Genomic DNA, 16,501 nt, shown 5'->3' with positions numbered 1-16,501 from the left:
ACATAGACTCTAAGCAAGCATTACCCCATTTGATGTAAGGGCTGGGGCATCTGGGAACTCTGATATCCTCAGGGATCCTTGAACCAAGTGCTAATGGACATGAAGTAACAACTGTGCAGTCTTTGCTTATAACCTCATTTGAAGAGCAGTTTAAAACTAACCATTTCTGTTCTGGTGGTGAACAGAGTAGTTGGAGTTATAGAACATTACATGAAGAAAGAGATAAAGTCAATCATTTTATATAAGATCTACAGTAGCTCAGAAAGAATAGAGAGAGCTCAAAAGTAGGTGTCAATCCTGAGAAACATGGTTATTAATTAGGCTGATTTTTAAAAGTGTGTGTGTCTGTGTACATGTGTGATGCATGTGTTTATGCAGCAGCATTGCTATACATGTATGTGTGGAGCCCAGAGATTGACACTGAGTATCTGTTCCCTATTTCTTTCTACCTTAAAACAACACAACACAAAACAACAAAACAAAACTGAGATCTCTCACTCAGTGCTCCTCAGTTTTCTATTTCTCGGAAGTTACAACATGCTTTTTATCTGAAGCAGAGTCATATGTTCTATGGTGTAATCATATATGCATCCCCATCACTAGACAAGGTTGAAACAGAACATTTAGGGAAATTAAATGAACTGTCTTTTGGTGCAGTTCCCTTCACACGAAGCAGCAATGCCTAGCCCATGCTTTTACCAATGGAGCTGTCTAATGAGGAGAAAAGGGATTGTCTCGTTGACTTCAACAACAGAAGCATAGAACATTAGTATTTAAAACAGAAGCTCGTTAACCAAATCTAACTAATGGTTTATATATCTATTATTACAGGCACTGTGTTATTGCAAGACACCAAACACCACAAAGCTGGGTCTGTGGTAGTGAACATGAGTTATAGCCTGGTGATGTTTCTACAGCTGCCAAAAGATTTACAGGAAGCAGGAAGCATGAGGAAAACTTCCTGGAGTTTATTGAAATTGCAGTCTCAGGAAGAAAGGAAAGGCTCAATCTAGATTTCCTTTTATTTATTTTTCATGTCAGCAAATTCTGACACTAAACTCTCACACAGAGGTCTGATAAGTAATTTCTGACAAAAAATGATTGCGAAACAGCCAGATCAGTTGATGTCTGGAAAGCAAATGTCACACTCTCTAATTTGGAGTCTCTCTGTCTTTCTAACTTCAAACCTAGAGACACAATAGGCTGGAGGCAAACTTGCAAATTCTGCTCTCTGAAGTCTACCACATGAATGAGGGGTGTGTGTTTGAGACCACCTAGGGCGACATGGTGAGACCCTGTCTCCAAAAATATTACAGGAAAACATTAACTTTGCAAATGAAGCAAATAAAAGGACATTTGAGGGAAGAAATCCATCTTGGAATACAATGTATACTTTTAATGAAGAGAAGACTACACATATCCCTCTCAACAACTTACCTTTGTTTAATTACCACTTTAATATAAATATATCTTGGGCTGGAGAGATGGCTCAGCCGTTAAAGGCTAGGCTCACAACCATAAATATATCTTACCTATACATTCTGAATGTTCATTCCAAAGTAAAGAATGTGATTTTTATCCATTGGAGTGCTCTTGCTTTGGCGAATACTCCAAAATTAATTAGTTCTCATTTGGAATTCATCATTGAGAGCCTCTCTTCTACCTGAGAAAGCATCATAAATATTCTGGCTTTTTAGGGCTTTGTGTGATTCAGGAACACGGAAATCAAATCAGAGGCAGAGAAAGCCTCTGTAGAGATTTATAGGGTGAAGGAAATTTGAGTGCTAGCCTAAAAGTTTCTTAATTTTATCTGGATTTAAATAAAATCTCACTCTGTTGTAAGAAATAATATTTGATAAATTTTCAGTGAAAAAAATGCATGACACTTAATGAATTTTAATTATAATACCAAGAATACAATGTAATATATTAATTATATTATTGTATAATTATATTAATAAATATAATACCAGGGCTTTTAGAAAGGAAAGGAATTTTATACATTCTCTATTTTCCATCAATTTGAAGTACGTAAGATATAAGAAGCTGGCACACACCTTTAATTTCAGCTCTCAGGGAGACAGAGGCAGGCAGATCTCTATGAGTTCCAGGCCAACCATGGCTACACACAGAAACCCTGTCCTGAATGCCCCCAAAGATATAGGAACCTTGATTTGTTTTATGATGTTGAACATCATCAAGTGCAGGCTCTTTGATACTCATGTATGAAAGCTCCACCCCTAGCTCAATCATAAAGGACCATTTCCTAGGCAAAGTGAAGAGGCAGTTTTTGTGTAAATAGAATGTTAAATGACTTGACAGTAAAATGTGTTTGCTGTTATATATTAATTATACACCACAATGTGTTTCAATATGACACTTTCATGCATATATCATTTTGAACATACTACTCCCATGGTCCTTCCTTGTCTTTCCCACTTTCTACCCCCTTCCTCTTCTAACCAACCCTCTTTCCACTGTCATATTTTGTCGTTTTCTTCTTCTTTTTCCTTCCCTCCCTCCTTTCCCCCTCCTTCCCTCCCTCCCTCCATCCCCCATCCTCCTCCTTGCCTCTGTTCTTCTGTCTCTGACTCAATTGAGTTTAGTTGCTTACAGGACCATGAGGAGTGATTATTTACTGGAGTCTGGACACCTTGTCAGTGAGTACATCACTAAAGAAAGTGTACCTATCTACCCAAGGAATTACAAAATGGATGACATCTAACGGCCCGTTCAATCATTTTATTCTTCATTCTTTTTTTTCTGGGTGCTTCGAAATGAACTTACTACCTTGCATATGCTGAGCATACATTGTACCACTGAAGCACACCATCAGCCTGTGAATTTCCCCCCAAACAGTCCCAAGAGAGCTAAGGAAACCGCATAAGATTCCAGAGCTGACTATGAAGCTACATCATAGAATTGAATCCAGGTTTTGTGACTCTTCTTTTTCTGCTTAAAGTTATTTAACACTGAAAACAATGATGCCTTTGCATAGTATATGCTGAGAAAACATGACCTTATTAATCATAAACTTACCTTTAGATTATCTCTTGTTTTGTAGTGGGGTGAGTCACATAGAAGAATAACATAGGCATAGTAAGAGGCTATATCAGGAAGTAATTAAAAAGGAAAGTCATTCAGATATAATTTCCTCCGAGAATTTTTAAGCAAATATAACTTTGAGTGCTGATTTGCTTTGAATGCAAATTTTCTCATGATAGTTGGTACTTTTTGCGGCTAAAGCTTGGGCTCCTCCTACTTAAATAGAGGCTTTAGTTCTAAGGTCATTTAAAACACATTAAGCTTAGAAGCTGTTCCTTGAGACAGACTTCAGTGGTGTTTCAGAAGAATTTCATTATATCTGGACACATTATTCACATAGAGTAAGTCTTGAAGTTTCATTTGGGTATGATATGTGGTAATGAGAAATAATCTGTTTTGAGTAATTGCTTATTTTGCTTTAATCATCTTTTCTTAAAGGGCACATGAATCATTTGTGTGTGTGTGTGTGTGTGTGTGTGTGTTAGAAAAATTCTACATGTTTGAATGAAGTTAATTAAAATGAGCTATACTATTATTAAGTTATAGATAATAATCTTTTCTATAAAGTCTTACCTCTTTTAAGCAATAGTGGTTTTTTGGAAATATTTGCTTTTTAGAGCTCTCTGAGACATTTTTTTATGTGATTAATTTAGAATAAAGCAGAAGGTCCCAACTTGCAAAAACTTTTTTATTTTAAGATACAATCATAGAGATTCCCTACAAAAAATGATCTACTTTTGATGTTTTGATTCATTTCAGAGAATATGCACATACTCTATATGCGTGGCCTCATTTATTCATATATTCTGATTGCATGTATAATAGAGTTATGAAGATAGAAGCTCTAGTTTCACCACCTTGGCTATAAAATGCAGTAGCATCTAATATTTTCCCTGCAAAATAAATATTAATAGTCAACACTGAAATATGCCAGTCACATTGTACATTGCAGTTGCTTTCAATTATGTTTCTTTTCCATGTTAGTTTTGTTTTTTGTAAGCAAGAGAGCACATAAAACCAGGACATCAAGGCCAAGAGCTTAAGCTGCTATTTTCTTTCCATGTTGATAGCATTTATTAATTGTACAAAATAGTGGGTTTCATTATAATATTTTATACATGTATATAATGTACTGAGAACATGAATATTATATTGAATTTAAGACACAAGAATAATATTAATGCATTAGTATTGGTATTGCTGATGTTTCTATTGGTGATAGCACTGAACTAATAACAAAGAACGGAGGTTTTGTTTAGGTCTTCCCCAAATATGCCTGTCAAGTAGCTTTACTTAATTTTTTTCCTCTGTAAAGTAAGCCAGATATTCAACCCATGTCTGCCTGGTACTATGAGAGGTGACCTAGTTGTTAATATGATTACTTACACAGTGAGACAAATCAAAGAAGAGACAGAAGTTCTTATAATGCCAATATTCTAGCAGTGACTGAAAACTGCACTCAGGATATTTTTTCTTGTTGTTCTTGCTACAACTTTGCAAGAGTGGAAGTGGAATAGGTTGCTTCTGGGGTATTTCTTGCTTCGGGGTATTTCTTGCTTCTGGGGTATTTCAAGGAATTCATAGGAAGTGGCCCCTGGATATAAAAGACGCAGAAGAAAAAAATAAATTGGATTATTATGTTAAATGTGTCAAAGTTGTTTTGTAGGCATTATTTCATTAATCATTTCATAAGCTGTATGGTAACAAGTGCTATTATTTTTCTACGAATATACAGATGTAAAGAGCTGAAGTACCTTGCTCAGATTGATACGGCTCTTTCCATTATTCCACACTGTTTCCATGGTCGCTCTGATGCAGTGTTGAAAAGATAAGCTCTTTGGAATCACACTGTACATTTTGTCAGTGTGACTAAAACCTATGCTAGAGATATGGATGTACAACGTCACATAGAGTCAGATTGTAGATAACTATACACTATTACTTGGGAGAATAAGGACAGGTACCTGCAGTTAATATTATCATCATTGGATTGTAATTGTAACTTTCTAAAACATTTTACTTCTAAAGTCATTTATTTGGATGTAAGACATTTGTGCATTTTGGTTTTCTTATAAGCCAGGAAGCCCAGACAGGATCTTTGAAAAGCATATAACCCTAAGATAGTTTAGTTATGAACTGCCTCCTGCCTATGGAAGCAGGGTAGACGTGAGGAAGGAGTTCAGATTTTGGATTTGTGTAGATCTGAACTGAATTCTCCTTGTACTAGCTCTTGAAATCGTACATGACAAGTGGAATCTCAGAGTTTCATTTTCCTCTTGAGTAAAGCATATGTTCGGTCACTTAGTATAATACCCATAGCATGTGGAACACATGGCAATACAGGAGGAAATTAATGTTCTATATATTTTAGTGATGGGAAACTAAAGGTTAATCTATACGATGGTGAGATATGGGTATGGAGTAGATATTAATCAGATGATCTCACGAATTAATATAAGATTAACATTATGATAAGCCTCTACAGGAAAGATAGCCTGGACTTCAAATGCATGAAGTAGAGGGGCCCCAACTGTAGCTTCTGCAGGTGAGACCTCAGCTGAGATCTGAAGAATGAATTGATACTAATGAGGAAAACATCACCTACCGTCTGTGATGCATCTGGATTTTCCTCAACTCCTTCACATCCTCTTTGGTGGCTATGAAAATCTCCCTCCCTCCCTTCCTTCCTTCCTCCCTTCTTTCCTTCTTTCCCTCCCTTCCTGCCTCCCTCCATCCATCCCCCTTACTTTCTCACTCTCGTTCTCCTTCCTTCTTACTGTCCTCCTGTCTCCCCTTGACCCTATGTCTTGTGCTACCCAAGTGCAATAGGAAGGAGCCATGTCTCGAGCCATTTTCTCTCTTTTTAAAAACTCTTATTCAGCAGATACTCATTATTTTCACGAGGCAATCTTGCCTCTTATTTCACATAGAAGTTAAAAGTTATCAGGTATGGCTGAATTTTTTGAAACACTTATTTTTAATAGAGCCATTCATTTCATCTTTATTTTTGCTTTTTGTTCTGTATTAAAGGAAAAAAATAGCCTTTTATCTGTTCAAATTTAAAATGTCATCCATGTTTTCAATTCCAAAGCATCATAGAACCTTCAGGTTTTAACTCTTTTCAGTACTTACGTCTAATCCTTAGGATTAAATCCAAGTCTTAGAAGATGGCCCCAAAGGCATGCCTATGTACATCTTATACCATAGCCAAACAAATCACCACAGATCCCTGAATGTGTTAAGTTTTATCTCTTCTTGGCATTTGCATAATCAGTTCACATTGAGGACACATCATTTCCCCCTAATTTGGCTTCATCTTGCTGGCAAATACTTCCTTCTCATCTGTGAGACAGATTACATCCCAGTTTCTTTAATGCCTCTCACTGGACCACAGCTCCCAAGATCATATTGAGTACTTGCCTGTCCTATGGGCTTCTAAGTGCTTATTATTTTTCTGAACTTTACCACATCATTTTACAAATAGCCATTGTGTGAATCTGGAGCACAAACAAATGTGGGTGTGTAAGAAGCTTCCACTTTAAAATGTTTATTAAGCTATCTTATAGTCAACATTCTTCCAGGAAAGTAAAATTTACAACTTTAGTTAATAGTTGCACTTACTTCTATGTTATACAAACATTTGAAGCCTTAGATGACCCTCAACATCTGGTAAGTCTCCTTTGATTATTGATCATTAGTCTTCCATTATTTTTTGATCTACTCTCCAGTCTGCCATTTTGTTTCATGCTGGAATTTTCTGTTTTATATTTTCTTCTGCCAATCCTATTTTGTGCTTAGGAGAATGGATCATACTGAGATCATGTCCCTCCTGCCTACGGTCTAGTACACTGAAGCAAAAGAAGCTGATTTTACACCGTCCCTATCCCATTGTCATCTAATACTGAGTGGTTCCATGTTTTTCCTGTCACTTTTCACTCACCAGACCTCTGAAACCTTTTTGAATTAAGCATACGACACTTTCTTCTCTCAGTATTCTAAAAAGAATTTCACATCTTCCCTTAAGAACTTTACTGACACTCAAGCACCATGTCTTTCTTCTGGGCTTTGCTTTTGGCATTGCCAATTTGTGTTCTGTCAATGGAGGGCAGGATATCCTGTTAGGTAAGGAATGATAACCCCAGGTATCTTCTTGAAACAGGGGAGAATGAGAATTCAAGAAACAAATTTATTTTTATTTCATGTGTATGGGTGTTTTGCCTGCACGCCTTGCCCATGGGGGCACATAAAAGGGAGTTGGATCTCCAAAACTCGAGTTACAGATTATTATGTACCATATAGGTACTGAGAATGAAGCCTTCATCCTCTCTGAAAGCAGTCATTACTCTTAACTGCTGAGCCATCTCTCTAAGCCCACATACTTACCGTTTGAAGAGGTTGTTCACTTTACTAAATGAAGAGAGCTTTTAAAAAAATGTAGATTTTTATTTCTCTATGGCTTAGTACAGAGTACAGAGGAGATGTGCATACTTCAGTCTGGAAGAGCAAGTCTTACCAGAGTTAAAATCAGAGCCTGGTCCCTGGTAGCCTACAATCAAGGCTTGGCCACCTGCCCTCAGTAGGCCAATTAAAGAGACAAGTAATAATGAACAGAAAAATATTTCTTCGATGGTTATTACAATTGCAAGAGGAACAAAAATTTATGCCTCCCCTTCCCACTTCAAGTCTATCTTTTGGGTCCTGACAGGAGGTTTAATTTTAAACAGAAGGCAAAAAGGTATGTGTAATTAAGCAGTGCTGGTTAAGGTGTGGTCTTATCAATTACTGAACCATCCTTATCTGGGCTTTAGTGTCTCCTGCAGGATGATCTGTCAGGTCATTAGAAGTATGTAAAGTTTCTTTCTCGGAGATAAGTTCCTCCTGTGGTTGGCACCAGGCTTCATTCAGCCTTTTCCTTTTTCCATCATGAGATTTCTGGGGAAATTTCAACCCCACGGGGACCATTGTTTCCATAGTTTGATACCCAAATGGAGGCAACAAGGGTCTGTTTACAACATCATTATCATCACCAGAATAAGAAAACACCAGTACAAAAGGTATACATAAGGCTCGACTATCTCTGCTAAATTTCATCAATAATCTATTAAAAGCGGAGTTTGGTAAATCATAATTGATCTTAATGACATTGCTTGGGCAAAGGCTTAGAGACAAAACAAGGTCCTAATTTTCAAAACCTAAATGCAGGAGATCAGACTGAACTTGCCAGTAGGGCAGAAAGAGTGAAAAGCTTCCATTGCCATACTGAATGTTTTGTATATTCCTTCTTAAAATTGTGCGTTGTTTTTTTTTTTTTTTTTAAATTGCATTCACAGGTACTGAAATTACATAATTTGTACCCTTCTCTTCTGCCTCAAACTCCTCCCATTGCTCCAATTCCCTCTCAAATTCAAAGCCTTTTCCTCTTTAATCATTACTGTTAAATACAATTACATATATCTTGTATATTATCTTATGAGAGACAGTAGCAGCCTAAAGCTTAAAGCCATCTCAAAGACACTGCTTCAAGTTACTTTAGTAGTCAAATGTGATTCTATCAGTATGTATCCCACAATACTCTTCTGGAGATTAAACGTCACTGTAGCGAGGTTCTTAGAGAAGCAAATCAATGGAGAGTTATCACTATAAATCATTCAATAAAATTGTGGGCAGTCATGGGGTGAGTTTTAACATATTGGAGCTTTTTCAAAGATTACACCAACTATAATAGGGAGAATGGTCTGATTTTGATGTTTCTAAAGTTGGAAAATGTATCTGAAGGTTATAGTAGTTGCTCAAACAAGAGACTCTGAAGGCTAGCATTATGGGCATTGCAGAAAATCTGCCATGATACAGATGGAGTTTAAAGTAAAGATTAAAAACACTTTAGTATGAGATATATTCTGATGCAACTGTAGTGAGGGTAAGTAAGTGGAAGGAATGTATACTGGCATGTAGAATGAGGGCATGGGAAATTAAAGTGTCATAGTTCAACAGGAAAAATGATGACGAATTGCTCTCATGTTTTGAGTATTCATAATCTTCAGGTGATTCATGCTCTTTGATGCAGAGAAAATCAAAACACCTCATCCCTATGTAGTTTTAAAATGTGTTGATGATCTGTGTATTTTAAGATAATCTTCACAAAGAGTTAAGCTCTGCTGCAATAGATACATGCTTTTCTCTCCACATCTTTCCCTGATAAGTCTGGTATTTCTACAATTTAAAAGTCTTACTGGTGACTTATATTTTGGAGGCATAAAGATATTATAATAATTCATTGGCAACTTTGCCTTACATTGGAAGTCTGACGACTTGCCAAAGAATCTTTGGGAAAACAAAAAAACATGTATAGTCCTTGTAGTCTCAGTGTAGAACACAAACACACCAGTTCCTAAGAAGTGGCTGAAGACCTAGCCAGGTGTGTAATGTTTACAGCCTTGAGTACCAAAGCAAGGGTTTTGATCCTCATTCCTCAATCCTATAATAAGAAGGGAACTATGGATAATTCTTAGCTTGGAAGTTACATAACTACATGCACATTTTCATACCAACTATGTACACTTTACTTACAATGTGGAAAGAGATGGCATAAGGCATAGAGTAAATTCTGAGATGTATATTAAGAAGCTATTCAGTTTCCACCTCCAGCAGCACCAAGAAAGAATGAAAGAATCTATTGTAATAGTCCAGGCAGCATCAACAAATGTGAGCACATATTAGGACTTTACATTAGAAGGTGGAAATATATTTTCTTTATAACAACAACAACAACAACAACAACAACAACAACAACAACAACAACAAAAGACCAGGGGAAACAAAGGAAGAATCTTCTTGCAAACTGGAAAGATGTAGGAACTGTTGACTTTGATAAGTTCAGGGGTTTTTTTTTTGTTGTGTGTCGTATATATGTTCATGTAAGTACATGGGTATGTGTGCTATGCACATGCATGTGTTGGCCAGAGTTTGATGTTAGGTATCTTGCATTAATGCTTGCGCTCAGAGGAAGGATAGCAGGCTACCAAGAAGAGACTTGAAACCCTATGAGCATATACAGGGGGAGGTAATCCCCCTCAGGAACAGTCATAGGGGAGGGGAGTAAGGGGAAAATGGGAGGGAGGGAGGAATGGGAGGATACAAGGGACGGGATAATCATTGAGATGTAACAAGAATGAATTAATAAAAAATTTTAAAAAATGCTTTCCACCTTATCTTTTGAGGCAGGGTCTCTCACCAAACCCAGAGCTCACCAGTTTGTCTATACAATGAGCTTCAGGGCTTTTCCTGTCTCTGCTCCCCAACTCATTTACTAAGGTTATAGACATGTATGACGATGCCCAAATGTGACATGGATGCTGGAGATCCAGACTCAAGTCCACATGCTTGCACACCAGGCACTTTATTGCTGAAACCATCTCCTTCACCCTCAATTTTGCTTTTCATGTAAAATTCAAGGACATGTGTTTAGCATGTGGGGGATGAAGGGGAATAAGAGGACTAATGAGAGTAATGCTTCATAATGAAAAACAATTAAAGGAATCTGTACAGAGATAGGTAGTAAGGTTTTTGAGTACTACTGTGGGCTAATTTAACCTTGAATGTTATATATTTACCATGGAACTCATCTACAGTGAGACTCCTTTCATCAGTCATTACCCACTGAGGTACAGGCACAGAGAAAATAGGAGAAGCAGATTTACATAGGAATGTCATATGATTCTTTTTTATTTTATTTTTATTATATTATTTATAATTATTTATATTATATCTCAACTGTTATCCCATCCCTTGTATCCTCCCATTCCTCCCTCTCTCTCATTTTTCCCCCTACTACCGTCCCCTATGACTGTGACAGAGGGGGACCTTCTCCCCCTGCATATGCTCATAGAGTATCAAGTCTCTTCTTGGTAGGCTGCTATCCTTCCTCTGAGTGCCACCAGGCCTCCCCATCTAGGGGATGTGGTCAAATATGGGACACCAGAGTATGTGTGAAAGTCAGTCCCCCCTCTACACTCAACTGTGGAGAATGCCCTGTCCATTGGCTAGATCTGGGTAGGGGTTTGAAGTTTACGGCTGTATTGTCCTTGGCTGGAGCCATAGTTTGAGCGGGACCCCTGGGCCCAAATCCGGCCCTCATAATGTTCTTCTTGTAGCTTTCTAGGACCTTCTGGTTCCTTCTATTTTCCTATTCTCCCATATTTCTCTCACCTAGAGTCCCAATAGGATGTCCTCCCCTCTGTCCCACTTTCCTGATAAGTTAAGACTTTCACGGGATATGCCCCGTGGGCTAGTGTCCAGATATAAGTGAGTATATACCATTTGAGTCTTTCTGCTTCTGGGTTAACTCACTCATTATGATCATTTCTAGCTCAATCCATTTATCCACAAATTTCGGGAATTCCTTGTTTTTAATAGCTGAGTAGTATTCCATAGTGTATATGTACCACAGTTTCTTTATCCATTCTTCTACTGAGGGACACTTAGGCTGTTTCCATATTCTGGCTATTATGAATAAGGCTGCTATGAACATGGTTGAGTGTAAGGAATGCCATATGTTTCTTTAATTTTTTATTTAAAATAGAGTCTTCTTAATAAACTACATCTCAACCTCAGTTTCCCCTCCTGCCACTTCTCCCTCTCCCTGCCCCTCCTGATCCACTTCCCCTCTTTATTCTCTTCAAAAAAGAAAAGGTCTCCATATTTTTCAAAGTTATGATGGGACAATGTAAGGTGGCTTTGAATGAAATAAAGATACAAATAAGGCAAAAATACGGTTCATAGATTGGGAAAAGAAATATACGTCTGTGAACTGAAAGCTTTCAAGCTGAAAAGTGATCATTGGCAATACTTAAAAACACAAGCTGGGGTGAAAGTAGAGTGAGAGGAGGCAACTATATGTTTTTAATTCTGTATATTTGTCTCACTGTCTACGTATAGTTAGTTTCAAGTAAATGCGGGAGGGGGCTTAGAAGGGTGTCCACTTTCATTCAAGGGGTGAAGTGGTTTGGAAGGCTAGGTGGTAACATGCATTGTAAACAACTCATTGGTTACTCAAACAAAGATGAACCATAGTCTCTGGAGGTATAATTCAACTACAAGTATTGTGAACAATGTTTACCTCTTCTCCCAAAGTTCCAACGATAAACCGAAGTGCGATTCTCCAAAGCGTGTTCTGGGGAACCAATGAGTTTACCCAGTTTACAATGGAGCATGGTTGAGGGTTTGTTGATAGGAATAATGGTAACCACAAAACAGTCATACTAGAAAGTCTTTGCACAGCATAGATAATCACTTCCCTATAGATGCACATGTAGAATCCCAATTATGTAGTCTTCTTCAGGCTATGACCTCTAGCTTCTTCCCACTACCCCCTGAATTAGAACAGTATCACATAAAAAAGTACCTGGGACATATGGTTAGATACTTCAATGACTCTCCAAGTCTCTTCTGTCTGAATGAACAGTACACAGACCTAATTATGGTTGACTTTTGCAACTAGACTCAGATGCTCTCGGGATGGTAGTAAGAGTTTGGCTCAGCCTTACAACAAGTAATCTCCCCTTCAAGGTCACTTTGACTTTGGTTATCTACCAGTGATTAAATTGTAGTTATGGAATGAGCTACATTTCTTTATCTAGCAATTTTGCAAGAAGAATAGATCATACTGTTGATAGAAGGAACATTGATTCACCAACAGCAAATGAACTCCAATAATTTGTAGTATTACTCAAAGCATATTGGATAAGCTGGAATAGTGCGGACCCATGGATGCGGAACAGAATGAAAGCTATATGAGCGCCATCATAACAGCAGCACTGCCAAAAAGCCAGAGAAGTTCTTTCAGTATGTATTGCCTCTTGTTTACAACCTCAGGACTTTGAAAACCTCTTGAAAAAACTCAAAGAGGAACACGGGAACATTGGAATGTTGTCATAATGGATTTTGTCACTTGCAAATATGGTGGCCATATGCTTGGAAGTAGGTTGGTGTTTATATATGGATTCTTATAGGGTGAGTATGTATGAGACCTTCAAAGAAGGAAAGTGCTGCACATGCTAATTAGTTGAGACTCTTCACAAGAATTCTATGCAAGGTTCAGATACTAAGGTTATACAGAAAATGAGCGGTGACTCTGTATATGCGATTTTTTAAAAGTCGTTGGATATTTGAGGATATATTAATGTAAGCTTTGAAACACTTTCATACACATTGCCAAAGTGCCATTTAGTTTGACCTTTGAGTTACAGGTTCTGTTGAAATAAAAAAAAAATCTTGCTTTGATTTCATATGACTACCTGGGGCTAGTGAGTCCAGAGCAGCATGAAGAGTTCATAGCTTCTTTGCCGGAGGTCAACAGTGGCCCTGTGCCTCAGCGAACTAGTTGTTCTACCATGCTTGAGGTGTTCCACTCATCTGCATGATCAAAGGAAGCTCTGGACCAAGACCGTTCTCTAGTATGTAGGATGAAGAAAGATGAGAAGGGCAGGAAAGGTCAATGCTCTTTAAAGGCCACACTTGTGGATAATAGATATTCCTGCCATTTGCATCTCTTACTCATGAACTTTAATAACAGTTTATGGACCTGAAAGGACACTCTGAAATACCATCTTGAAATATGGGTCTTCATTTTGCCTGGTTATGTGCCCAGCTATAACTCAGTTTCCACAATGTCTAAAGCTGAGGACTTGTAATCTCAGCCACATCGCCTCCAAATATGATTGTACCAATTCACCTTTCTACTGGTAACAAGCGAAAAACATGTCTTATAATACTTATTTCTTTGCCTTAGCTCCATAAATAGAACTCAGAGCAGGAAATATTGTGCCTTGTCTATTTTCAGCATTGAGCACAAAATGGAAGTTCAGGAAATGTCTGAGAAATGATGATTTGGATTGATGCCCACAACCATGTCAGCAATAATATAGTAAGCAAAGGTGAATTTAGACACAGATTATACAAACAACCTCTGGGGCTTATTTTGTTGAGAAGACTAATGTCACATAGGAAAGTGTCAGGACTAGGTTCAACAAAGCTCTCAAAAACAGTACACAAAGTAAGTAGAGCTATCATTTAGGGCTAAGATGTGCATTTAAGAGCACTTAAGTTTGGAGAAGGGGGATGCAAACATAAGTAATTCTAAACCAAGGAATTCATTGCAGTGAAGGTGTTCAGTCTACTGAGAAATGAGAAATGCCTGAAATGCATAAAAATAACTTCAAAAGAGAAAGCATGTGATTGAAATATGACTTTAATCTTCAAGTTATATATGGAAATGATTCTTTTGGAAACAAAGCACTAATAAAGACTATGTTGGAAAAAACCATGAAGGTTCAGCTCTGTAATCTTAGTACTCTGCCATAAAGGCAGGAGGATCACGAGTTTCAAGCCAGGCTGGTGTATGATGAAGCAAATTGGAGGTTGTTGTGGGCTACACAACAAGTTTGAGGGCTTACTACCCGGCTTACAAAGTGAAACCTTGTCAGACCAAAAATGTAAAAATAAAAGAGAGGTATCCTTATTTTTTTTTTTGAAAATAATGGTAACAATGTATTCAAATATATAGGAGCTTCCACCGGTGGAAAAGAGAAACATGAGATTTGTGAGCAAATTCTACCAACACCATAGTATCTTTTCACAACCGCAGAATTTATTGTATACCAATAGATTCACAAGCTACATGGATTTCACCTGCATTGCGTATCTGACTACTCTTGGTTTTACTTGGATTCATGACAACAGAAATTGTACACTTTTAACTCTATTTCAATGTAATTGTTAGTATACATAACAAAAAGATTAAATTTTTTTTTAACTATGGGAGTCAAAAAAGCAAATCAAAGAGTCAATGCCAAGTCAGTACAGGTACCTGAACATACCTCAGAGATTAAATGACAGTTCAGATAGTGTGGAAGTAGGCAGCACTGATATTGGGCTGGAGTATGCTGAGCTGAAATTGAAGACACTGGAGAGTTCATCTCTTAGCTATCTCCTAGCCAGAGTATGTCCCAAGTACACTGAGTGAGTGACTCATGACAAAGGGATGTGGTTGGTGTGCTATGTTTCAGTCTACAGTGCTTTTTCTTGACTGGGCCTGTGTGTATTTTGTCTTCATTGGTACATTCGATATGCTCAGTGTGTCCAACATCTGGAGACTATCTTCCTACCGTTTTTCATGCTGTTATGTATCTTGATAAATCTGTTAAGTGCAGGTGAGTCTGATTACCCATGGATTCTAACGCGCCTAACTAAGGTATCAAGTCATTCCACCTGGTCATCGATACTCTAAGTGGAGCAACAACTCAAGGCAAGGCACAAAAATGGGGTGACTTGGGACAAGTCTCTGCTCTTTCCATTCAGTAAAGAATGAAGGAAAGAGGGAGAAAAGGAGAAAAGAGAGTCAGAAAGGTGAAAACAAGAGGAGTCAGCCTGAACATTACTTGGCAGGAGGAAGAAGACAACTGCAAGAACCTGAAGTGGAGCTACTCTCTGGGTTTTACATTCCAAACAGGCTTCCAGGCCAAGCACAGCTAGCACAATCCTGTCCAGAGGAATTTAGGCAGTTACTAGACCTTTCTGGGACTGTGTTCTGCTATATTGTTTCATTCCAGAGAGTTTTTAATATATAAAAGAGAAAAGGAAAAGCAAAAGCAAAAAACCAAACCAAACCAAAACAAAAACAAACAAACAAAAAACAGGCTAGTAGGACACAAGTATTCTTTGTTCTTGCTGTTCATTTTTTAGTTCAAAATTTATTTTTGGTGCCCCACTGGTTCAGACCTTCTATTATATATATAACCAGCAAACATTTGTAAAAACATTTGTGTAAAAATATAGGTAATTTTTTTTCTCATGATTTTCTGCAGAGAACATACATAGAAGAGAACAAATGAATTTTCAGACTGCATCCAGAAAATAGAGATGTTCAATCTTCTGGAGAAATGGTAGGCTTTATTTATTTATTTATTCCCCTGTTTATTGATATTTCTATGTCTATGTGAACATATACCTGGGTGATTCCAAGTAGGTGTTAGAGTCTATTGAAGGATGCTTAGCTTGAAATGCAGGTGCTGTGAGCCATATTCCAGCCCTTATGATTGTACAGCAACAAGCATTCTTAAGTACTGAGCTATCCCTCGAGTATATCTATCTATCTATCTATCTATCTATCTATCTATCTATCTATCTATCTATCTATCTATCTATAATTTGTGTGTGTGTATAGGTGTTGTGTATGGCTACATGTACTATGGCACTCCTATAGGGGTCAGAGGGCAACTTGTGGTAATGACCTCACTTGTTCCTATGTGTGGATTCTGGGGATTAAACTCTGGTCATCAGGTCTGGCATCAAGGAGCTTTACTCACTGGATTATCATGTTGGTCCCAGGTTTTCAAAAATAACAGTATGTAATTCGAAACAGTAAATTGGGAAATAGATTAACAAGAATAATTTTTAAGAA

The 16,501-nt window shown here is 37.6% G+C and overlaps 1 long non-coding RNA gene across 4 annotated transcripts in view; it reads left to right on the top strand.

The window, feature by feature from the left end:
• Positions 1 to 16,501, top strand: part of LOC127185696 (uncharacterized) — a 32,050-nt gene that overhangs the window by 12,200 nt on the left and 3,349 nt on the right. For 3 of the 4 annotated variants that reach the window (XR_007830212.1, XR_007830209.1, XR_007830211.1), the window contains exon 2: positions 15,906 to 15,983. This is a non-coding gene — a long non-coding RNA (uncharacterized LOC127185696). Of the gene's footprint in view, positions 1 to 3,246; positions 3,387 to 15,905; positions 15,984 to 16,501 lie in introns of those variants that run through there. The other variant, XR_007830210.1, reaches the window with a different exon arrangement.

Source organism: Acomys russatus, chromosome X, assembly GCF_903995435.1.
Source record: "Acomys russatus chromosome X, mAcoRus1.1, whole genome shotgun sequence".
NCBI classification, from domain to species: domain Eukaryota; kingdom Metazoa; phylum Chordata; class Mammalia; order Rodentia; family Muridae; genus Acomys; species Acomys russatus.
Note: the sequence above shows the minus strand (reverse complement) of the source record. Positions and strands in the feature narration are given on the sequence as shown.